Source organism: Chlorocebus sabaeus, chromosome 12 (assembly GCF_047675955.1).
Source record: "Chlorocebus sabaeus isolate Y175 chromosome 12, mChlSab1.0.hap1, whole genome shotgun sequence".
In the NCBI taxonomy this organism is placed as follows: Eukaryota; Metazoa; Chordata; class Mammalia; order Primates; family Cercopithecidae; genus Chlorocebus; species Chlorocebus sabaeus.
The window spans coordinates 62,395,011-62,419,525 of NC_132915.1; the positions used below are offsets into that span (position 1 = coordinate 62,395,011).

Genomic DNA, 24,515 nt, shown 5'->3' on the forward strand with positions numbered 1-24,515 from the left:
CTGGAGTACAATGGTGCAATCTCGGCTCACTGAAAGCTCTGCCTCCCAGGTTCATGCCATTCTCCTGCCTCAGCCTCCCGAGTAGCTGGGATTACAGGTGCCCACCACCACGCCTGGCTGATTTTTTTGTATGTTTAGTAGAGACGGGGTTTTACCATGTTAGCCAGGATGGTCTCGACCTCCTGACCTCGTGATCTGCCTGCCTCAGCCTCCCAAAGTGCTAGGATTACAGGCGTGAGCCACCACGCCCTGCCCGGGTTTGTTTATTTTTTTGAGACAGTCTCGCTCTGTTGCCCAGGCTGAAATGCAGTGGCGTGAATGTTGCTCACTGCAGCCTCGACTTTCCGGATTCAAGTGGTTCTCTCAGCTGGGACTACAGGCACGTGCCACCATGCCACGCTAATTTTTGTGGTTTTTGTAGAGATGGGGTCTCGCCATGTGCCCAGGCTGGTCTTGAACTCCTGGGCTCAAGCAATCCACCCATCTTGGCCATCCAAAGTGCTGGGATTACAGGCACGAGCCACGGCGCCCTGCCTGGTGTGATTTTATTTAGGTTCAGTCTTGCATGTGGGCTGGGGCAGTTGTCCTCTGCGGAGGTGCTGCATGCTTCCTATTTCATCCCATCAGGAAGCACATCATGTCTAGCTGCCCACGCTCAGTGATGCGAACTGCTCAGTGGCTTCAGGGAGTGACAGCCTGACCCCTCCATTGTCACATTCCCCTCTGCCCACCCCCCATCAGTCCTTCGCCTTCTGCTTTTATTCTTTGATTTCTACCTAAACCCATTTCATAATCTTTTTTTTTTTTTTTTTTTTTTTTTTTTTTTTTTTTGAGACGGAGTCTTGCTCTGTAGCCCGGGCTGGAGTGCAGTGGCCGGATCTCAGCTCACTGCAAGCTCCGCCTCCCAGGTTCACGCCATTCTCCTGCCTCAGCCTCCGGAGTAGCTGGGACTACAGGCGCCCGCCACCTCGCCCGGCTAGTTTTTTGTATTTTTAGTAGAGACGGGGTTTCACCGTGTTAGCTAGGATGGTCTCGATCTCCTGACCTCGTGATCCGCCCGTCTCGGCCTCCCTAAGTGCTGGGATTACAGGCTTGAGCCACCGCGCCCGGCCCCATTTCATAATCTTACACAATAAAGCATTTTAAAGGAAAAGCTCCAAGCAGCAATTTCCTAACCCACAGGAAAGAATGAGTCTAAAAATGGTAGAGACTCAGGTACGAGGTTAATCGGAGCAGGGAGGAGGGCCAGGATAAGGAACGCCTCATGAGAAGGAGGAAAGAGAGACTGAAGTGGTGGCCGGAAGGAGCAGTGGAAAAATCCAGCGACCTCCTGGCCAGGAGCCTGAGTTTGAGGCTGGTGTGAAGTTTCCCTACTCCGGGCCCCACCTGGGTGGTGAGTGGTTTAGAGCTCAGGCTTTTTAGACAGACAGACCTGAACTTGAATCCAGCTCAGCTTCTTAATCAGCATTGGGTGACTTAAAGCAAGAAATTTAACTGGGCTTCTTCATCTGTAAAATGAAGATAGTAATCCTTACCTTGCAGGGTTGTTGGGAGAATGGACTGAGTGGGCAAGGGCGTGGCAAGGGCCTGGTAGAGTAAACACTCTGGGTGGTGGGTAGGAAGCCCGTTTGAGGGAGGGGAACTCTGTACTCCACACCTCCTGCCCTAACAGATCCTTGCCCGATGCCAGGGCCAAGCCGGAAGTGCTGGGAGTAGAGTATAATGTGCTCATTCTGCAGACAGCAACGGCGATGCTCAGGGTCATCCACCTTATTCTTTGGCTGCTCTAATGGTGGGTGCGTCTGGTCTCCCAGCCCCTGCCATTGCAGCCTAGTGGCTTAACTTTCTGGACTTGAACCCTTGGTCACTCTCTCAGTCTAGGCGCCAGGCTGCCCCAGGCACCCTGCAATTGCCAGCCCAGTTAACAGGCAGCCAACTTGCTGAGTGGCTGGGGGATCCAGGCATGACAGAGCCTTGGGCAGGCCGCCTCCTGGGAACAAATGGCCTGCTGAGCCCGTGACGGGTGAGGCCATCTGATTCCCAGATGGTTTCTCCTACGCTGGGAACATAGCAGATGCACAATAAATGTTGAGAGAATGGAGCTTTCCCTCCCCTGAGTGGGAGAGAAATCGTTTGTCAGGTGACTCTTGCCTGTGGGGGTGTCTTGGGCATCCCCGGGAATTCATGGCTCCAAGCCCTTGAGTCCTGGGCGAGGGGAGCAGGGGGAAGCACCTGGGGTGGGGCAAAGAGCTGGGAGCTCCTCCCTCCTCCTGTTCCAGCCTGTCTACTCCCGCCCTGCCCACCCCCACGCACGTTGAGCCTCTCGCTCCTTTCACAGCAGCTGAGGCATCCCAACCGAGGGCCTCAGTGAGATGGGGTTGGGTGAGGTGGAATCTTAACCCCCAGACTCCCAACCTCATCCTGTTTTCAGCACCCATGAGACTGGCTCTAGCACCCCCTGCTGGCAGCCAAAGCTGACTCCTTTAGCCTGAGTCCACTGGAGGTGCCACCGGTGTGTCCCCAACTCCAGTCCCCTCAAGGGACTGGCAGGGCCCACTTTAGACCCAGGGTTCTGCTCAGAGGGGAGACACAGACTCCACCCAGCCCAGCCCACACGCCTTTGTTGTGGCTTCCAAGTTTTCTTTTCCACGTCACCTGTGCTGCTTGCTCTCTGGTTTTGTTGACTTTAGTGCTGTCTCTGTTTGTTCTGGCTGAGCCAACAGCCGCAGGATGAAACTCTGAGCCCAGGAAGTGTGAACCTGAGAGGCAGCAGGCTGGGAGTGGGGACGGAGGCAAATGAGAGAGAGGGTAAGATCTGAGCTGGTTCCCAGCCTCAGGCTGGAGTTCATAGCTGTTCACTCCAGCAGCAGGGTCGGGGCCTAGGGGCAGGGATGGGTGGAAGGATTTTTCCAGCCTCACTGAGGGCAGGTCTTGGCCTGTCACATCACTGTTCTGAAGTTTGTTTGGAAGCTCAGCCCCAGAACTCTAATGCCTCACATCTCCAGGAGGTCTGAACCCCTCTGTGGAGCAGTGCAAGTTCTCTGGAAGCTGCTATCTGATTTCAGCCCCGAGTCCTTCAACTGAGCAACACAGGGGACACCACCATCCCCCACGGGAAGCCTCCAGGACTGAGCTTTCCTGACTTTCCATGCACCTCCATGAGAATCTGTTACCCAGCAACCTGGGAAGGTGACCCCGCAGGGATTATTGCCCCTCTACAAATGGAGTCCCAGACATGGTAAAGAGACATCTCCAAAGTCACCAAGTGAGAGCTTCCTGGCTCCTAGTCCAGACTCTTTGCCCCACTTCAAACATCTCTCAGATCACAGAGCATGATGGGAAGGCAGCACTAGGCCCCAGGTGCCGAGGCAGGGGCCAACACACCAAGTCGTGGAGTGTGCATACAGCGCCACACAAACCAGGGGCATGGGCAACCTGGCGCTGACACGCTCATCCCGCAGCCCTGCAGACCAGACGCGCCCAGGACCCTCATGACCCTCCCGCGTGCAGAGGAGTAAGAGAAAACAATGACTGAGGGCCCACCTCCCACTCACTGCTCCTGGCCTGCCTGTGTGGCCTGTGGGGTGTACCTCCCGTCTCAGGGTTAGGACAGTGGAACCACCCTGGCCTGCAGCCGGGAGCTTAGGGTAAGGCTAGGGAAGCTGCTGCCGTCACCACAGGCTTAGGGTGCCCAGCTCTGCCAGCTGATCCAGCCAAGTCCTTCTTGGGGAAGATGAGCTGTCATTAGGGAGCCCTTCCCACCTCTCAGACCTGCCCTTCTTATGGCTCGACAGGCCCTGAAGCTGCCATCCTTCTTTTCAGGAAGACACCTGTCACATGCGCATGTGCTCTGGGAAGCGCTGTGTGTTCATCCACACAGCCTCCGCCTCATGCCACATGCCTCCTTCACACCTGTGGCCCACAGTCTAGGGGGCTGTGTGCCTGGGGACGCCCTGTGTGTGCTCAGTCAGACACGGGTACGCATCTTGGACCCAGGAATGTAACACAGCATTGCACCCATATAGATGAACACACAGGTGCTACATTCTGCATCCCCCCCTACACCTTTCAGAGCGAGGACCATTTGAGGGTGAGGGGTGAGTCACCTGCCAACCTGTGGGACCTGCTGAGCTAGCAGGATGGGAAGCCACAAGCTGACAGCTGTGGCCTCAAGGGGCCAACACCCCGCGTGGGGCCCGCCCAACCACCAGCCTCCAGTGCCCCCCAGCCCCTTACCTCCACCCTTATTACCTCCTGCCCACACCCTCAGCCGGGCCTCATGCCAGAAAGGCACCTCTTTTCCTTTACAACATATATCTGCAGCTGAGCTGTCGCTGCGCCTCAAGGATACTGCCTGACTTCAAGGAAAAACCAGGGAGGCAGCAGGACCCATCCCTCTCCTCTCCTCTGTCCAAACCCCAAGACTCCTAACTCTGCCCCCCATGGAACCCCTTCTCGTTGATCATTCATACCTTTTACCCCTCTTAGCTCACACACGCTTGAGCAGAGAGACCCATTCTAGGCCCAGACGGGCTCCATCCCCTCCTGCCCTCTCTCACCTCGGTATTCCTGCTCAGGAGTCCGTCCCCAAGTCTGGGAACTCCCTGAGGACAGAAGGGCAGTCTGCAAACATAGACAGAAAACCAGGAAACCCGAGTAGCCCAGGTGAGTTGATTGTCCCCCAGATGAAGGAAGCTGGTTAAAAGCCCACCTGGAGGCAGGGCGCGGTGGCTCACGCCTGTAATTCCAGCACTTTGGGAGGCTGAGGCGGGCAGATCACGAGGTCAGGAGATCGAGACCATCCTGGCTAACACTGTGAAACCCTGTCTCTACTAAAAATACAAAAAATTAGCCGGGTGTGGTGGTGGGCGCCTGTAGTCCCAGGTACTTGGGAGGCTGAGGCAGGAGAATGGTGTGAACCTGGGAGGCAGAGCTTGCAGTGAGCCGAGATCGAGATCGCACTGCTGCACTCCAGCCTGGGGGACAGAGCCAGACTCTGTCTCAAAAAAAAAAAAAAAAGGCCCACCTGGCTCCTCCTCTGCTTTACCAGCACACCCCTTTAATCACCAAGTCAAGTCTTGCTGGGTCTAAAGAATGTCCTCCACTCCTACTCTGTGCCAGACATATCAGTAAACACATGGTCACCTTTGTACATGTGTCACTCAGCCGGGCATGGTGGCTCACACTTGTAATCCCAGCAATTTGGGAGGCCGAGGAGGGCAGATCACTTGAGGTCAGGAGTTTGAGACCAGCCTGGCCAACGTGGTGAAACACTGTCTCTACTAAAAATACAAAAATTAGCTGGGCATGGTGGTGGGCACCTGTATTCCCAGCTATTTGGGAGGCTGAGGCAGGAGAATCACTTGAACCCGGGAGGCAGAGGTTGCAGTGGGCCGAGATCGCGCCACTGCACTCCATCCTGAGCAACAAGAACGAAACTCTGTCTCAGAAAGAAAGAAAGAAAGAAAGAAAGAAAGAAAGAAAGAAAGAAAGAAAGAAAGAAAGAAGAAGGAAGGAAGGAAGGAAGGAAGGAAGGAAGGAAGGAAGGAAGGAAGGAAGGAAGGAAGGAAGGAAGGAAGGAAGGAAAAGAGAAGAGAAGAGAGAAGAGAAGAGAAGAGAAAAAGAAGAGAAGAGAAGAGAAAAGGAAGGAAGGAAGGAGAGAGAGAGAGACAGGGAGGGAGGGAGGGAGGGAAGGAAAGGAAGGAAAGAAAGAAGGAAAGAAAGAAAACTAACTCTTGCCAACTTTCTTTTTTTTTTTTTTTTTTTTTTTGAGACGGAGTCTCGCTTCGTTTCCCAGGCTGGAGTGCAGTGGCGCAATCTCGGCTCACTGCAAGCTCCGCCTCCCGGGTTCACGCCATTCTCCTGCCTCAGCCTCCCGAGTAGCTGGGACTACAGGCGCCCACCACTGCGCCCGGCTAATTTTTTCTATTTTTAGTAGAGACAGGGTTTCACCATGGTCTCGATCTCCTGACCTTGTGATCCGCCCGCCTCGGCCTCCCAAAGTGCTGGGATTACAGGCGTGAGCCACCGCGCCCGGCCACTCTTGCCAACTTTCTATCTTTCAAAGCTGATTTTTTTTTTCATAAAGTGGTTAAACATATGGGTTCTGTACTGGGCATGGTGGCTCATGTCTGCAATCCCAGCACTTTGGGAGGCTGAGACTGGGTGTAATACTTGAGCTCAGGAGTTTGAGACCAGCCCAGGCAACACAGTGAAACCTCACCTGTACTAAAAAATAAAATAACAAATAAAGGAAGGATATGACCTCTGAAGCCAGACTGCCTGGGCTTAAATCTCAGCTCTGCTGCTCGCTAGTTGCTTTATCTCTCTGTACCTCAGTTTCCTCATCTGTGAAAAGGAAATAATACCCACCACATGAAGTTGTTGTGAACTCTAAATGAGTTAATAATACATAGAAAGTGCTTAGGAGAAGGCTTGCTCTATCATAAGAGCTCTTAACAGTTTGCTACTATTAATCTCCCCCTACTGATTCATTCCCTTATAGTCTGTCCCCAGCTATCCAATCTTCATACAGCAGTCAATGTGACCTTCTAACCACTGATGTGATGGGGTCACTCCTGCACTTGCCATCCGTCCATGGCTCCCCGTGGCTCCTTAGCCCTGCTCACAAGGCCCTTCACACCGGGCCCAGTGCTCCAGCCTTCCATTGCCCCTCTCACATTGCCTTGCACACCCAGACTTCCCTCAGTTGTCTCTGCCTAGAACCCTCTGTACCCTGGTGTGCTGGAAAATGCTTAACAACTGGATGTCTGTAAAAACTGCATGCATAGATATGTCCCTCTATTTATTATAAGTTTTAATAGTATAAAGCTGTAAAATAGCACATAATATACCAGATAAATCATACCAAAGTATACAGTGCTCTTTATTGTAAATTCTACAAAGTTAAATGCTCCAGAGAATGCTTTTTCGACTTTTTGCCAACCCTTACATCTGCAGCCAACGTATGGTTGCAATTCATAGGGTATGACAAAGTCAAACTATGAACAAATGCTTGATTACTATCAAATTCAATAAGTAAGTCATTCCTAGGCCAGACATGGTAGCCCAGGCCTGTAATTCCAGGGCTTTGAGAGGCTGAGGCAGGAGGACCCCTTGAGCCCAGGAGTTCAAGACCAACCTGGGCAACATACTAAGACCCTGTCTTTACAAAACAAAACAAAAATTAGCCAAGCATGGTGGCACGCACCTGTAGTCCCAGCTACTTAGAAGGCTGAGGCAGGAGAATCACTTGACCCCAGGAGTTCAAGGCTATAGTGGGCCACGATAATGACACTGCACTCCAGCCTGGGTGACAGAGCAAAAGCCTGTCTCAAAAAAAAAAAAAAAAAAAAAAATACACACAGACACACACACACACACACACATATAAACTATTCTTAGCTCACAGGCTGGATTTAGCCTGCAGGCTGTAGTTTGTCAACCTCTGGTCCATGCAATCAACAGAATAGTCAATTAAGCCCTGATTTGTAGTATTTGTCAATTTCAACGATGCAAATACTCCCCCGATGGCCTATTTCCAAATACCACTGTGTGGTCACTGAACAAGGAGGTGGGACGAGATGAGCAGAGCACATCATCATACAGACTCTCCACCTTAAAGATACAACAGATGTAAATACCATGAAGAGCCTATAACAATAAAACATAGTAATAATTAGGAAGTGATGAGTTTTGATTATGTATTACCTTTGTTTTTAAAATAATTTAATTATATGTTTATATAATTTAATTTTTAGTGGTGGCAGTGTTTAACAAGCAGCCTGCAAACTTCCTGAAAATGGAACACTTGGCTCTCACAAGCCTGTTGGACTGGCTCCACATACCACCGCCTGTGCCTGTGCCGTCTCCCATAACGCTCCCTGGCAAACGCCAAGTCACTCTTCAAGTGTCATGCTCGCTTCAGCAGCACATGTACTAAAATTGGAACGATACAGAGAAGATTAGCAGGGTCCCTGCATAAGGATGACAGGCAAATTTGTGAAGCGTTCCATATATATATACACATATATATGTGTGTGTATATATATGTATTTTTTTTTTTCCCTGAGATGAAGTCTTACTCTGTCGCCCAGGCTGGAGTGCAGTGGCACGATCTCACTGCAACCTCTGCCTCCCAGGTTCAGGCAATTCTGCCTCAGCCTCCTGAGTAGCTGGGATTACAGGCACGCACCACACCCACCTAATTTTTGTATTTTTATTTTTTTTTTATTTTTTTTTTATTTTATTTTATTTTTTTTTTTTTTTTTTTTTTTTTTTTTTTTTGAGACGGAGTCTCGCTGTGTCGCCCAGGCTGGAGTGCAGTGGCGCGATCCCGGCTCACTGCAAGCTCCGCCTCCCGGGTTCACGCCATTCTCCTGCCTCAGCCTCCCAAGTAGCTGGGACTACAGGCGCCCGCCACCTCGCCCGGCTAGTTTTTTTGTATTTTTCAGTAGAGACGGGGTTTCACCGTGTTAGCCAGGATGGTCTCGAACTCCTGACCTCGTGATCCGCCCGTCTCGGCCTCCCAAAGTGCTGGGATTACAGGCTTGAGCCACCGCGCCCGGCAATTTTTGTATTTTTATTACAGACAGGGTTTCACCATGTTGGCCAGCCTGGTCTCAAACTCCTGATCTCATGATCCACCCACCTCGACCTCCCAAAGTGCTGGGATTACAGGCATGAGCTACCTTGCCCAGTCTCCATATTTTTTTTTTTTAAAGAAAGGAAAGAAAGAAACTTAGGGTCCACATTACCTGCTGCCTGGCTCACCTAAACTGGATGTGGTGCCTTCGATGGGTTCTCACAGCCATGTAGGCTTTTCTCTCTCATAGCCATTAAGGGCTAGACTACTCCACTTATTTTCTTGCAATAAAATGCGTGCATGCACATGCATTGCACTCCATTAAAAGGTGTGCAATGAAGTACGAAGGGGCTGAGGGGCCTTGCAGAAGGATACTGGGGCAAAAAGACAGAATTAGGGAAGTGGGGTCTGATGAGAGGGGCTTCATCCAGGGGCTCAGAATGTCTGGGAGGGCAGGGTCAGAATGCCCCCTAGTTGTTGTGGGGGCCTTTGGGTTGAGACGGCTGATCTACTGGCATCCTAAAGCACCACCCTGCCCCCACAAGGTGCAGGTTTCCCCTCTCCACTCCACTCAGCCTGCTTCGCAGCTAGAGTTTCTCTCAGCTCCCTTGGACTTCAGAAGGAACTTATAAGGGAGCCTCCCTGGTCTTCAGTAATCAGGTCAGGAGATGCTTTGTCTTCGGGCTCCCTTTGGTAGGCAGTGACCAAGGAGATTTCCCATTTCCCAGAGGAACAACTGAGGCACAGAGCTGGCCTCCTCCAAGCCTCAGATATCCCAGGGCTTCCCCTTCAGCTGCGAATCCTCCGAACCACGGCTACCGGCCTAGACTACCCCGTTCCCAAGGTCATCCCATCCATCTCCCTCCCCTGCCTTCTTTTTTTCTTTTCCACACCTTTTTTTGTTTGTTTGTTCGTTTGTTTTCTTTTCCTCCCCTGCCTTCTAACGAGACAGCCCCCTTTCCCATGGAGGGACTGAGTGGTACGGCTTTTCCCTTCCCTCCTCAGAGGCAGCCCAAATAGGCACCTCATTCTCCCTAATCTGCCATCGCCTGCCCTTCCTTTTTTTTTTTTTTTTTTTTTTTTTGAGACAGAGTCTTACTCTGTCACCCAGGCTGGAGTGCAGTGGTGTGATCCTGGCTCACCGCAACCTCTGCCTCCTGGGTTCAACCTATTCTCCTGCCTCAGCCTCCCAAGTAGCTGGGATTACAGACACATGCCACCACACCAGGCTAATTTTGTATTTTTATTAGAAACAGGGTTTCACCATGTTGGCCAAGATGGTCTCGAGCTCTTGACCTCGTGATCCACCTGCCTGGACCTCCCAAAGTGCTGAGGTTACAGGTGTGAGCCACCACACCCGGTCTGCCCTTCCTATAGTCTAACCTGAATTTCTCCTGCTTTCATGACACTGTCTTTCCTTCCCAGAAAGGGATCTGGGGTCCCACCCTACAAGTGACCTCATCAAGGGGCTGTTCTCCACCCTCCAGCCCCTCCCCAGCCCTACCACAGAGCCAGGACCTAGCCTAGCCCAGCATCTGTCTCTGCAGTTCCTGGAGACAGTCACCAGGTAAGGGCAGCCAGCCTGCTGTAGCCACCTCTCCCAGCCCTGATCTTTGCCTAGGATCCGCCCCTGTCTCCTAGTTCTCCAGGACACACACCCCACCCTGGGGCCGAGGCTCCACTGTCCACCTGTCCAGACTTGCCTTCTGTCCTATGGGCTGACACGCCCAACCCAGCCAGTGCCCTGTGGTAGAATGTCTCACTCAGGTCGGAGAGAACAGCAGGAAGAGGGGGCTGGAGGGGGCACCTTCCACCCATTCCCATGGCTGACACCCCTTCCGCAACTCAGGAAGGTCCATGAAGGTCCTCAGGACCCAGTTCACCAAACTCCTCAAGCTTTATAGGTAGGCGGAGTAAGGCCCTGAGGGCCAGACCAAGGCCTTAGGGTGGGTTAGTGGCTGAGACAAGACTAGATCCCAGGCTAGATCCTATGCAAGGGAAGGCCTCCCATCCCTACACGGGAAGGCTTCTTCCCACAGACAGCCTCCAGGGAGGAGACTCAGAGGGCTCGCCTGAGAGAGTGGGGGGTGCTAGAGGAGTTACAGGGAGGTGGGTCCCAGTCCAGGAGAGACAGTCTTGCCCTGCAGAGTTTTGGGAGGTTGGATGCTTCCCAGCTCAGCGCTGAGGGAAGGAAAACAGACCAGCTCACCCAGTAATTAGTGTTCCTTACTGGTGGCATACTTAAATGGGGGCGTGGGGATGGGTGCTATCCTCCCCAGGGGCCGGCAATAGGGGGTACATCACTGGCAATGAACTTAAAAACAATAAAACTGACTAAAAGTCAGTCTGCTTCTTGTTGTCACCATCAGCAGCAATGTTAAACAACGTCAGTGGTAAAATACACAGATGGGGTATTTTACCCCATTTGTGGTAAATACCCCATTTGTGGGGAACCAACTGCCCCCTCCACTTAGTACACCACAGTTCCTATCTATATATTCACCCCCAAATTCCTGCCAATCAAATCTACATGATTTCTTAGATCCTAAGACAATTAAGCCTTCTTTGGAGCATGTATGGGTCCTTTTAGGACATTTTTTTCTGAATGTCTACTGACCATCTTAAGAAGGGTTAATGTGCCAGGCACAGTGGCTCAGGACTTTGGAAGGCTGAGGTGGGTGGATCACCTGAGGTCTGGCCAACATGGTGAAACCTCATCTGTACTAAAAATACAAAAATTAGCTGGGCGTGGTGGTGCACACCTGTAATTCGAGCTACTTGGGAGGCTAAGGCAAGAGAATCGCTTGAACCCAGGAGGTGGAGGTTGCAGTGAGCTGAGATTGGACCACTGCACTCCAGCCTGGGCGACAAGAGTGAAACTCTGTCTCAATAAATAAAATAAAATAAAATAAAATAAAAAAATAAAATAAAATAAAGCAGCAGCAGAAGAAGAAAAAGTGTTAATCAGTTCCTACAAGAGTACTTCATTTATTCATTATTCATTTATTCAGCCGTGGGAGCTCTCCCAAGTGCTAGGTAGTAGATGTGCAAGTCCCAGTCCCAGCTCTGGAGGACTTACAAGGCATGTAGGGAAGCTGGTGAGTAAAAGCTACAATGCAAGTTTAGAGGTGATAAGCACAGGGATCTGTGGGAGTTGAAAGGACAGCACTGAACCAGGCTTGGGGCTTGGGAATATCAGGGACGCCTTCCTGGAGGAAGGGACATTCACTTTAACAGCAGAGATGAGAGAGAGCCAGGCAAAAGGGTGAGGAATAGAAAGAATAGGTCAACTCATGCAGAGGCCCCGAGGGAGCCTGGGAAATGTGTGGCTAGAGCAAGATGGGAGCCCCTGACACTAGAGAGCTAAGGCCGGGCTGGACCATGAATGGTCTTGTACTTGCTCCAGGGAGTGATGGGGGTCACTGAAGGTCTGTAAACAGGGGAGTGGCAGGGAAATATTAGTATATTAGAAAGCTCTAAAGCACTGCTGTAGCTCAGAAGGCACGAATTTGGTGGTAAGAGCAGGAGTGGAGCAGAGAAACTGGTTAGGAGGCAGTTGCAGTAATAAAGGCAGGAGTTGGTGGTAACTGGAACAAAGAGAGTCGCATCAGGATTGGAAAAAGGGGCTGGACTGGAGGATGGCGCCAGTGAATGATCAAGTCGGGGTGCAGGTGTGAGAAGTGTGGGGTAGCTCCAGGGTTTCTGGTGGGGTGGTGCCCCTCTCTCATGGGAACAAAGGAGGAGGAGCAAGCTTAGTGCATAATCGGGTCTTATTTTCATATTTCTGATAAGATTTTCTCAAGTCTACAGCACTTCCTAAATATGTCATCACATGTGTGAGGTTTTTAGTTTAGTTTAGTTTCGTTTTTTATTTTTATTTTTCGGTTTTGTGGATCAAGGCGGCCCCCAAAACATCTTTTCTGTGTAAGGAGAGGTTACTCTGGAGAATTAAAGTAAAAGAGATGAGAGATGCAGCAAAAAAGCACACTGAATTACTCCGCTGCACTTTCCCTATCCCTCTTGCATTCGACATCTACAAAGTCTGGTGCTTGGAAATAGACAAGAATCCTGGGCCCGGCACAGTGGCTCATGCCTGTAATCCCAGCACTGTGGGAAACGGAGGCAGATGGATTGCTTGAGGCCAGGAGTTCGAGACGAGGCTGGCCAACATGGTGAAACCCTGTCTCTACTGAAAAATACAAAACTTAGCCAGGTGTGGTGGCGCACACCTGCAATCCCAGCTACTCATGAGGCTGAGGCACAAGAATCGCATGAACCCAGGAGGCGGAGGTTGCAGTGAGCCAAGATTGGGCCACTGCACTCTCCAGCTTGGGCAATAGAGCAAGAGACTCTGTCTAAAAAAAAGAATCCTGACCTCATAAAACTTACAATCTAGGTGCTGATTTATGCCTTTAATCCCAGTGCTATGGGAGATCAAGGTAGGGGGATTGCTTGAAGCCAGGAGTTCAAGACCAGCCTGGGCAACACAGCACAACCCCTATCTACAAAAAATTTAAAAAATTATCTGGTCATGGTGGCATGGGCATGTAATCCTAGCTACTTTTAAGGCTGAGGCAGGAGGCTGCAATGAGCCATGATCCAGTCACTGTACTCCAGTCTGGGTGACAGAGCAAGACTCTGTATCTGGCCGGGCGTGGTGGCTCAAGCCTGTAATCCCAGCACTTTGGGAGGCCGAGACGGGCGGATCACGAGGTCAGGAGATCGAGACCATCCTGGCTAATACAGTGAAACCCCGTCTCTACTAAAAAATACAAAAAAAAATAGCCGGGTGAGGTGGCGGGCGCCTGTAGTCCCAGCTATAGGGAGGCTGAGGCAGGAGAATGGCACAAACCCGGGAGGCGGAGCTTGCAGTGAGCTGCGATCCGGCCACTGCACTCCAGCCTGGGCGACAGCGCGAGACTCCCTCTCAAAAAAAAAAAAAAAAAAAAGACTCTGTATCTAAAAAAAAAAGAAAAAAAAAAGAATTTACAATCTCATAAATCAAAAGTAATATAGGATTATAAAATATTGACTTGGCCTGTTTAGGTGACTCATGCCTGTCATCCCAGCACTTTGGGAGGCCAAGGCAGGCAGATCACCTGAGGTCAGGAGTTTGAGATCAGCCTGGTCAACATGGTAAAACCCTGTCTTTACCAAAAATACAAAAATTAGCAAGGGGTGGTGGCACACACCTGTGATCCCAGTGACTTGGGAGGCTGAGGCAGGAGAATTGCTTGAACCCAGGAGAGAGAGGTTGCATTAGCCGAGATCATGCCAGTGCACTCCAGCCTGGGTGACAGAGCAAGACTCTGTCTCAAAAAAAATAATAAGGCAGGGCGCAGTGGCTCACGCCTGTAATCCCAGCACTTTGGGAGGCCGAGGAGGGCAGATCATGAAGTCAGGAGATCGAGACCATCCTGGTGAACACAGTGAAACCCTGTTTCTACTAAAAATACAAAAAATTAGCTGGGTGTGGTGGCAGGCACCTGTAGTTCCAGCTACTCGAGAGGCTGAGGCAGAAGAATGGTGTGAACCCGGGAGGCAGAGGTTGCAGTGGGCCGAGATCGCGCCACTGCACTCCAGCCTGAGTGACAGAGCCAGACTTTGTCTCAAAAAACAATAAATAAATTAATAATAATAATAATAATAATGGCACTTTCACATAAAACCTTTTTTTTTTTTTTTTTGAGATAGAGTTTTGCTCTTTTTTCCCAGGCTGGAGTGCAATGGTGCAACCTCTGCTCACTGCAACCTCCTGGATTCAAGCAATTCTGCCTCAGTCTCCCAAGTAACTGGGATCACAGCCGCCTGCCATCACTCCCAGCTAATTTTTTGTATTTTGTAGAGACGGGGTTTCACCATGTTGGTCAGGCTGGCCTCGAACTCCTGACCTCAGGTGATCCACCCACTTCGGCCTCTTAAAGTGCTGGGATTACAGGCATGAGCCACCACGCCCAGTCCCTTGCTCTGTCGCCCAGGTTGGAGTGCAGTGGTGTGATCTCAGCTCACTTCAGCCTCCAACTCCTGGGTTCAAGCAATTTTTCTGCCTCAGCCTCCTGAGGAGCTGGGATTACAGGCACATGCCACCATCCCTGGCTAATATTTGTATTTTTAGTAGAGACAAGGTTTCACCATGTTGGCAAAGCTGGTCTCGAACTTCTAACCTTAGATGATCCACCCTTCTTGGCCTCCCAAAGTGCTGGGATTACAGGTGTGAAGGTGTGAGCCACTGCACCTGGCCATTTTTGCCTCTTTTTTTTTTTTTTTTTAAATAAATGCATAACTTTTATTCTAAATGTAATCATGCCCACCAAAGATAATGTGAAAACTACAAGTAAAAACAAATTGCTCACAATTCAGAAATAATATCATGCCTATTAATGCTTTCACTTCTTTTCATCCATTAATCTTTCTAAGTGCTCTGTTGACATAAATGAAAATAATTCCACATAAGCCTGTTTGTATAATACACTTTTTAGCTAATGCTGTGATGATAGAATAATTATCAACTCCAGGGCCGGGCGCGGTGGCTCAAACCTGTAATCCCAGCACTTTGGGAGGCCGAGACGGGTGGATCACGAGGTCAGGAGATCGAGACCATCCTGGCTAACACGGTGAAACTCCGTCTCTACTAAAAAATACAAAAAACTAGCCGGGCAAGGTGGCGGGCGCCTGTAGTCCCAGCTACTCAGGAGGCTGAGGCAGGAGAATGGCGTGAACCTGGGAGGTGGAGCTTGCAGTGAGCTGAGATCCGGCCACTGCACTCCAGCCTGGGCGACAGAGCCAGACTCCGTCTCAAAAAAAAAATAAAAAAAGAATAATTATCAACTCCAAAAGTATTATTTTAATAACTAAGAGACAAACCATACTTTATTTAACTATCTTCTGTCACTGAGTATTTAGTTTCCAACTTTTAAATTTTTTCTTTTTTTATTCATAAATATACATTTGTATTTCAACATTTCAACATTATAAATAGCATTGGAATGATCTTTGGGCAAAGGCTTTGTTTGTCTCAGCAAATACTTTCCCAAGGATCAACCTCAGAAATAAAATAGCTGAGAAGGAATATGAGAAATATCCAGGTTTGTTTTAATTTTTAATCCTCTATATAGTTACCCTTTTTTTTTTTTTTTTTTTTTTGAGACAGGGTCTTTGTTGCCCAGGCTGGAGTGCAGTGGCACGATCTTGGCTCACTGCAACCTCTGCCTCCCTGATTCAAGCAATTCTCATGCCTCAGCCTCCGGAGTAGCTGGGATTACAGGCGTCCGTTACCACGCCCAGCTAATTTTCGTATTTTTTGTAGAGATGGAGTTTCATCTTATTGGCCAGGCTGGTCTTGAATTCCTGACCTCAAGTGATCTGCCTGCCTCGGTCTCCCAAGGTGCTGGGATTACAGTTGTGAGCCACCTCACCTGCTTATATTTACCTCTTGAATCCGTCGATTTTATGGCATGAGGTGAGAATCTAGTTTTTGCTTTCCAGAGGTGAGCAGAAGGGGTCTTCTTCAGGAACCCCAAGCCCCGTCCTCTTAGCCCTCAGTTTCTTGAAAATCCCTTGGAGAACAGAAGGTGAAGTACAGATTTGACACATCATGCCCAGATTCCCTTTGCCCTAATTACAAGAAAGTGTTTTCCCTGTTCCATGAGTAACTGCCTTTCTCTAAGTGGCCTCACTCTGATGAGTAACTGAAATTGCACTTCTCTGTTTGAACTTTGTCAGAAGTGTCCATGCCAAAAAGCCTTGTAATGCTCGAAAGTACATAAAATAGAAAGGCACAGCAAAAATAAAACAGGACACAAACAAGTTAATCAAGTGCCCAGCACACGTTAAGGACTCAGTAAATGATATATGTTCACTCAACAGACATTTATGGATTTCCTACTGGAAGTCAGGCGCTATGGGGACATGGCAGTGACCAAGACACAGTTACTGCCCTCCCACAGCATCCTGCCTGGTGGACGAGACAGCCTTAAACACATGATTACACAAATGGGTGGTTAGTTATAAGTGTTAAGTGTCAAGGTACTGGGGGACTATCACATCAGGATAAGGGGACATTGGTGAATTATAAGGATACATTGGGGTTGGGCATGGTGGTTCATGCCTGTAATCCCAGCACTTTTGGAGGCCAAGGAGGGCAGATCACCTGAGAACAGGAGTTTGAGACCAGCCTGGCCAACATGGTGACACCCCGTCTCTACTAAAAATACACAATTAGCCAGGTATGGTGGCACGTACCTGTAGTCCCAGCTACTTGGGAAGCTGAGGCAGGAGAATTACTTGAACCTGGGAGGCGGAGGTTTCAGTGAGCTGAGATCAGGCCATTGCACTCCAGCCTGGGCAACAGAGTGAGACTCTATCTCAAAAAAAAAAAAAAAAGAAAGAAAAAACACAGGTGGGGTACGGTGGCTCACACCTGTAATCCCAGCACTTTGGGAGGCTGAGGTGGGCAGATCACCTGAGGTCAGGAGTTCAACACCAGCCTGGCCAACATGGTGAAATCCCATCTCTACTAAAAATACAAAAAAATTAGCTGGGCATGGTGGTGCACACCTGTAATCCCAGCTACTTGGGAGGCTGAGGCAGGAGAATCGCTTGAACCTGGAAGGTGGAGGTTGCAGTGAGCCGAGATCTTGCCATTGCACTGCAGCATGGGGGACAGAGTGAGGTTCCACCTCAAAAAAAAAAGGGGGGGATATATTGGGGAATTCTAAAAAGGTAAATAATTGTCATCTTAATAAATGGAGATTTTAGGACCAGGCTGGGCAGAGGCAACTGCCAGGTGTCATGAGTGCATGCAGAGAAGATTCAGGGCTTCCAGGGAAAGACTTCTACATGGTCTTCCTTCAATACCCTGGGAATAAGTGCCTAAGCCCAAGGCCTAGCCCACCTAGGGGTCAAAATGAAGCATCGCTGGCCAGGGCAGATGGCAAAGCTAAGTGTGGCAAATCCAGGTCAGGAAGCCCAGAGGAGGCCAGAGGCTGGAAAGGCAGGGGCAAAGTCTCAAATGTGGGCACATGTTTAGTATGTCAAAGGGAAAGACACCAAGGGGACCTAGGTGAGGGGCTTGAGATCAGAGGATGTGGATGATGATCGGGAGGAGGCAGAAACAGGGCAGTAGTGGTTGACTAACAAAGGGGCAATGGGAGGGTGGTGACAGTCCAGAGGACTTAGAGATGATGGGGACTGAGACAGGTGGTAAGAGCTGGGAGACTATGTTAGGGCTGTGGCAGCAAAGGTGACAAGGTGACAGGGTCAGGTGGGGACAGTCAAGGTGACAGGAGAGATGGTAATGAACTAGCAAGTGACAGGTTGGGTTGGAGGTGGTTGACGAAGGGTTGGTCCAGATAGCAACAGGCTTGGGCATGGGGCAGGGGCAGGGATGGCGGCAATGCTCGAGAAGGTAACATGGTGATGAGAACTGGGTCAAGTGACAGCATGGGTAAGAAAGAGGCAGCGGTTGTGATGCAGGGATGATGGTGAGGGTGACAAATGAGTGACAGGGTCAGAGAGGAGTGATGACCATCAAGGTGACCCAGGGGTGACAGGAAGTGTGGGTGGCGATGATGTCTGTGCCAGTAGCAAGTCAGAGACACCTACCTAGCCCCCCTCCCCTGGGCCTGTTTCAACAGCGGAACTGTTCCCTAGGCCGCAGGTCTTATGACTCAGTACCATGTATCAGCCATGCCTTCGATAAGATCTCTAGGTGCAGCCACAGCCATGGGGGCAGGCTGGGTGCCTGTGTTGGCTGTGCCCAGGCCCATCGAGGGACCCAGGCACGGAACCTTAATGTCATCTCTGCCTCCTCCCTCCTGGGTCCACATCCACTGCAATCTGGGGTTGGCCACGAACACTTAGCCTCCTTCTTACAGACTACAAAAGTTTTAGCCAGGGCTTTGTCTATTCCACCAGGCTTCTTCCACAGCTGACCCCATTAGAAGTGTTTAGGCCTCTAATTCTTTCTCATAACTATCCCCTGTGGGGAGAGAGAAAGGAAGGTGGACTTCAAGAGGGTTCTGAATAATCCCATCCGCTCATCCCACAAATATTTATTAAACTCCTTGAAAGGTACTAGGGGCTGACTTTCACAACCAGACCTCTTTCCCTGTCTCCACGAAGCTCAGTCTGGAAGAACAATGGCAGCGAATGGCAGCCACCACTGGGTCTATGCTATTCACTAGTAACAGAGGGGCAAACTTTTTTTTTTTTTTTTTTTTTTGAGACAGGGTCTCAGTCACCCAGGCTGGAGTGCAGTGCTGTGATCATGGCTCACTGAAGCCTTGACCTCCTGGGCTCGAGCGATCCTCCTGCCTCAGCCCCCTGAATAGCTGAGACTACAGGTGTGTGCCATAGCACCCAGCTATTTCTTTTTATTTTCTGTAGAGACAGAGTCTCACTATATTGCCCAGACTGGTGCAAACGGCTTTTTAAACCCTGAAGGGACCAAGGGTGGTGGCTCACGCCTGTAATCCCAGCACTTTGGGAGGCCAAGGAGGGCGAATCACCCGAGGTCAGGAGTTCGAAACCAGCCTGACCAACGTGAAGAAACCCCATCTCTACTAAAAACACAAAATTAGCCGGGCGTGGTGGCGCATGCCTGTAATCCCAGCTACTCAGGAGGCTGAGGCAGGAGAATCGCTTGAACCTGGGAGGTGGAGGTTGCAGTGAGCCGAGATCACATAGTTGTACTCCAGCCTGGGCAACAAGAGCGAAACTCCATCTCAACAACAACAACAAAAAAAACCCTGAAGTGAGTGGGTTCCATTAAAGGAAATCTTGGGGACTGTACCAGTGACCTTTTGGCTCAGCCAAACACTTTATAAAAAGTAATTTAGAGTATAGTGAGTAATCAGGAGGAAGAAAGTAAAGAGGTGGGAGATGGGAGGGTAGAGAAAGCCAGCAGTGTGGCCAGAGGCAGGGGCACTAAGTGGGGTGAAGGGGCCAGGGAGAAATAGCCCCTGGTGGAGGAGCCAAAATGATTTCGAAGAACAGAGATGTTTAATATTCAGTCTGAACGTGTTGTATAAAGTAAATTCCCACCAGGCACGGAGGCTTACGCCTATATTCCCAGCACTTTGGTAGGCTGAGGCGGGCAGAGCATTTAAGGTTGGGTATCGGGAGAACCCACTCCCGATGTTTAACGTGGGTTCTTTTCTATTTCCTAAGTGTCTCAGCTGGTTTGAGAAATAAAGGGAAAGAGCACAAGAGAGAGAAATTTAAAGCTGGGTGTCCGGGGGAGACATCACATGTCGGCAGGATCCATGATGTTCCCCGAGCCATAAAACCAGCAAGTTTTTATTAACGATTTTCAAAAGGGGAGGGAGTGCACGAATAGGGTGTGGGTCACAGAGATCACATATTTTACAAGGTAATAAAATATCACAAAGGAAATGGAGGCAGGGTGAGATCACAGGACCACCAGATGAGGCGAAATTAAAATCGCTAATGAAGTTTTGGCCACTCATTGTCATTGATAACATCTCATCAGGAAACAGGGTTTGAGAGCAGACAACCTCTCTGACCAAAATTTATTAGGCGGGAATTTCCTCGTCCTAATAAGCCTGGGAGCGCTACAGGAGACCAGGGCTTATTTCATCCCTTCGGCTTCGACCATAAAAGACAGCACGCCTTGAGGGGGCTGTTCCTAGGCCTACCCTCAGGGCGCTTTCTCTTTCTCAGGGATGTTCCTTGCTGAGAAAAAGAATTCAGCAATATTTCTCCTATTTGCTTTTGAAAGAGGAGAAATAAAGCTCTGTTCCGTCTGGCTCACCGGCGGCCAGTTCAAAGTTACCTCTCTTGTTCCCTGAACATCGCTGTTATCCTGTTCTTTTTTTTAAGATGCCCAGATTTCATGCTGTTCAAACACACATGCTCTACAATTTGTGGAGCTGACACGATCATCACAGGGTCCTGAGGCGACATTCATCCTCTTCAGTTTACAAAGAAGATGACAGGATTAAGAGATTAAAGTAAAGACAGGCATAGGAAATCACAAGGGTATTGACTGGGGAAGTGATAAGTGTCCATGAAATCTTCACAGTTTATGTTCTTCTGCCACGGCTTCAGCCGGTGCCTCCATTCAGGGTCCCTGACTTCCTGCAACAGTTGGGAGTTTGAGACTAGCCTGGGCAATATGGCGAAACCCTGTCTCTACTAAAAATACAAAAATTAGCCGGGCGTAGTGGCACATGCCTGTAATCCCAGATACTTGGGAGACTGAGGCAGGAGAATTGCTTGAACCCAGGAGGTGGAGGTTGCAGTGAGCCAAGATCATGCCACTGTACTCCAGTCTGGCAACAGAGCGAGACTCTGTCCCAAAAAAAAAAAAAGAAGTTTGTTCCTTCCTTCTTATTGAGATATACTTCTTCACATGCCATAATATTTACCCTTCTAAATTTTACAATTTAGTAGTTTTTAGTGTATTCACACAGTTATGCAACCTTTATCACTGTCTAATTCCAGAACATCTCATCACTCTAAAAAGACAACTCACGCCCATTAGGAGTCAATCTTCATCTGCCCCAGCCCCTGGCAACCACTAATCTACTTTCCGTCAGTATAGATTTGCCCATTCTGACATTTTATACAACATGTAGCCTTTTGTGACTGGCTTCTTTCACTTAGCATACTGTTTCCAAGGTTAATCCATGTCACGCATAAGGAATTTCTTTTTTTTTTTTTTTTTTTTTTTTTTTTGAGACAGAGTCTCACTCTGTTGCCCAAGCTGGAGTGCAGCTGCACAATCACAGCTCACTGCAGCCTGGACCTACTGGGATCAAGCAATCTTCCCGCCCCAACCTCCTGAGTAGCTGGGACTACAGGCATGCACCACCATGCCCATATAATTTTTTTTTTTTTTTTTGTAGAGATGAGGTTTCACCATGTTTCCCAGGCTGGTCTCAAACTCCTGGGCTCAAGTGATTCACCCACCTTGGCCTCCCAAAGTATTGGGATTACAGGCATGAGCCATCACACCCAGTCAGAGATTCCTTTTCTTCTTTTTTAAGTAGAATTCAGAGAAAAAAGAGCAAGGTACATATCTGAGTTACCATGGTATGTTTTAGGGACCCAAGGGTCCAGGCCAAGATGGTGGCATAAATGTCAGGACCTCAGCCTTTCCCTCTTTGACAGAATCCACTCAGGACAGAATTCTTACTATCTCTTGGCAGGCTTCCCACCTCCCCCAATCCTGCCCCCAGCAACTATCTTGACCCACCTTTGTTTGTTTGTTTGTTGTTTTTTTGAGACAGAGTCTCGCTCTGTCACCCAGGCTGGAGTGCAGTAGTACAATCTTAGCTCATGCAACCTCCGCCTCCCGGGTTCACACCATTATCCTGCCTCAGCCTCCCAAGTAGCTGGGACTACAGGTGCCCGCCACCTCGCCCGGCGAATTTTTGTATTTTTAGTAGAGACAGGGTTTCCCCTTGTTGACCAGGCTGGTCTTGAACTCCTGACCCCAGATGATCTGCCTGCCTCAGCCTCCCAAAGTGCTGGGATTACAGATGCATGAGCTACCGCGCCCAGCCTCTGTTTGTTTTTTGTTTGTTTGTTTTTTGCTTGTTTGTTTTTTGCTTGTTTTTTGTTTGCTTTTTATGTATTTCTGCTGTTTAAATCCACCTTTCTTAAGTACCATTTTGCACACATTTTCCTACCCCTCTCACTTGCATCTTCTAATTCTTAAACTTGGCATTCCAGGTCCTCACAGCCAAGTCCCCTCCCATTGCTCCTGCCTTCTGGCTTTGTGTGTGACTTTCAGGATCTCTCTGCTTCAGCTATGTCTCTGTCCCTTTTCTCACACCCTGCCTTCTGATGCAGTGTCCCCCTGCCGTCTCTCATCTGAATCCAAGGCTGTTAGGACCCTAGAAAAGAATCCAAGAATGCTAGGCCTGGGAAAGGAAATTAAGACTCAAATCATCTCATGCAACGTCCCTGTTGTACTGAGGGGGAAACTGAGGTAAAGAGTGGTAGTAGGAATTGCTTTGGGTCTCAGAATAACTTGGAGCTCCTGACACCCAGGACCCTCCCTGCACTGTGTGCATTGGTCTCTATCCAAGGTGGTAACTGGTCCCAAGTTGACTCCTTCCTGACACCCTAGGTTGGTGATGGATGAGTTTATAGGGACCACTAAGCAAGAACAGTAGGAGGCTGTGGTTCTCCAGAACCTCCCTGACCTGGATCCTGCCTAACTTGGCCCCACACACCCTTCTAGTCTCATCTGGCATTCTAAGCTCCAGCAACACTGAACTCTGTCCAGCTCTTGCAGGGCACACTCATCTCCTGCCTTCAGGCTTTTGGACAAGCTGTTACCTCTCCCTGGATCAGCCCACAGGCTAATTCCTTCTCATCCTTTAGGTCTCAATATAAAGGTGGAGGGACATGGGAAGGTGATGTGGGCCTTAAAAGGGCCCCACACTTGATTTAATGTTGTCCAAATTGCCTCTGGTTGCTTGTATTTGCATATCCTCCACTAATTAGCCTTTAGGTTCCATGAAGGCAGGAACAGTCCTCAGTTTCTATTTGGGAATCCATTTTTTTCAGAGGAAGTTGACATCTCTCTTGGGACCAGAGGTGGGAAACATGAGGGATGGGCATATGACCAAGCTGATCTAATCAGAGTGCACCTTAGGGTGTGTACTGGAACAGCTGTGACAAAGATGTTCCATCTTCCCTGCTGAACTTTAACAAGGAAGCATGTGGCCTGAGAGCCACTGCCAGCTCTCTTGAAACCACAGAGAATCTAGCCTTGGGATGAGGCTGACAGCATGGAAGGAAGAGAGAAGAGACAGAAAGGACATGGATGCTGGATCAAGCCTCACCTGAAGTTTTCATCTAAATTTGTCTGTTATGTGAGCCATTTACCACCATTGCCCAAGCCACGTTGAGTTAGATTTCTTCTTACTGGCATCCAGATGCTTTTTACCTAATATTGTGGTATATCTTACAACAATATTATATAAGATATTAGTCACCATAGTATTTCTGGTGCTTACCGTGGCCAGCCTGGCATTGAAAAATAGGTGCTCGGGAGGTCGGGAGTGGAAGCTTACACCTGTAATCCCAGCACTTTGGGAGGCCAAGGTTGGCGGATCACCTGAAGTCAGGAGTTCGAGACCAGCCTGGTCAACATGGTGAAACCCCATCTCTACTAAAAATACAAAAAAATCAGACAGATATGGTGGCAGGCAGCACCTGTAATCCCAGTTACTCGGGAGGCTGAGGCAGGAGAATCACTTGAACCCAGGAGGCAGAGGCTGCAGGGAGCCACTGAGATCGCACCACTGCACTCCAGCCTGAGCAATAAGAGTGAAACTCCATTTCAAAAAAAAAAAAGTGCATGGTCAGGCGAGGTGGTTCATGCCTATAATCCCAGCATTTTGGGAGGCCAAGGCAGAAGGCTCACTTCAAGAGTTAGAGACCCGTCTGAGTAACATAGCAGAACACCGTATTTACAAAAAGTAAAAAGTAAAAAAAATAATAATAAATTAGCTCAGTGTGGTGGTACACATCTGTAGTCCCAGCTACTCTAGGGGCTGAGGTGGGAGGATCATTTGACCCCAGGAGGTTGAGGTTGCAGTGAACTGGGATCACACCACTGCACTCCAGCCTGGGAACAGATGGAACCCTGTCTCTAAAAAATAAAAATAAATTTAAAAATCTAAAAAAAGATGCTTAAATGTTTTTTGTTTGTTTTGTTTGAGACGGAGCCTCACTCTGTCACTCAGGCTGGAGTACAGTGGCATGATCTCAGCTCACTGCAACCTCCTCCTCCCAGGTTCAAGAGATTCTCTTGCCTCAGTCTCCCAAGTAGCTGGGACTGCAGGTGCGTGCCACCATGACCAGCTAATTTTTGCTTTTTAGTAGAGACAGGGTCACACCATGTTGGCCAGGCTGGTCTTGAACTCCTGGCCTCAGGTGATCCACCCGCCTT

The 24,515-nt window shown here is 49.4% G+C and overlaps 1 non-coding gene across 1 annotated transcript; it reads left to right on the plus strand.

The window, feature by feature from the left end:
- The first annotated feature begins 7,914 nt into the window (after positions 1–7,914).
- Positions 7,915–8,021, plus strand: LOC119624541 (U6 spliceosomal RNA). The gene has a single exon (XR_005240707.1). It is a non-coding gene; the product is annotated as a U6 spliceosomal RNA (small nuclear RNA).
- The last annotated feature ends 16,494 nt before the right edge of the window (positions 8,022–24,515 follow it).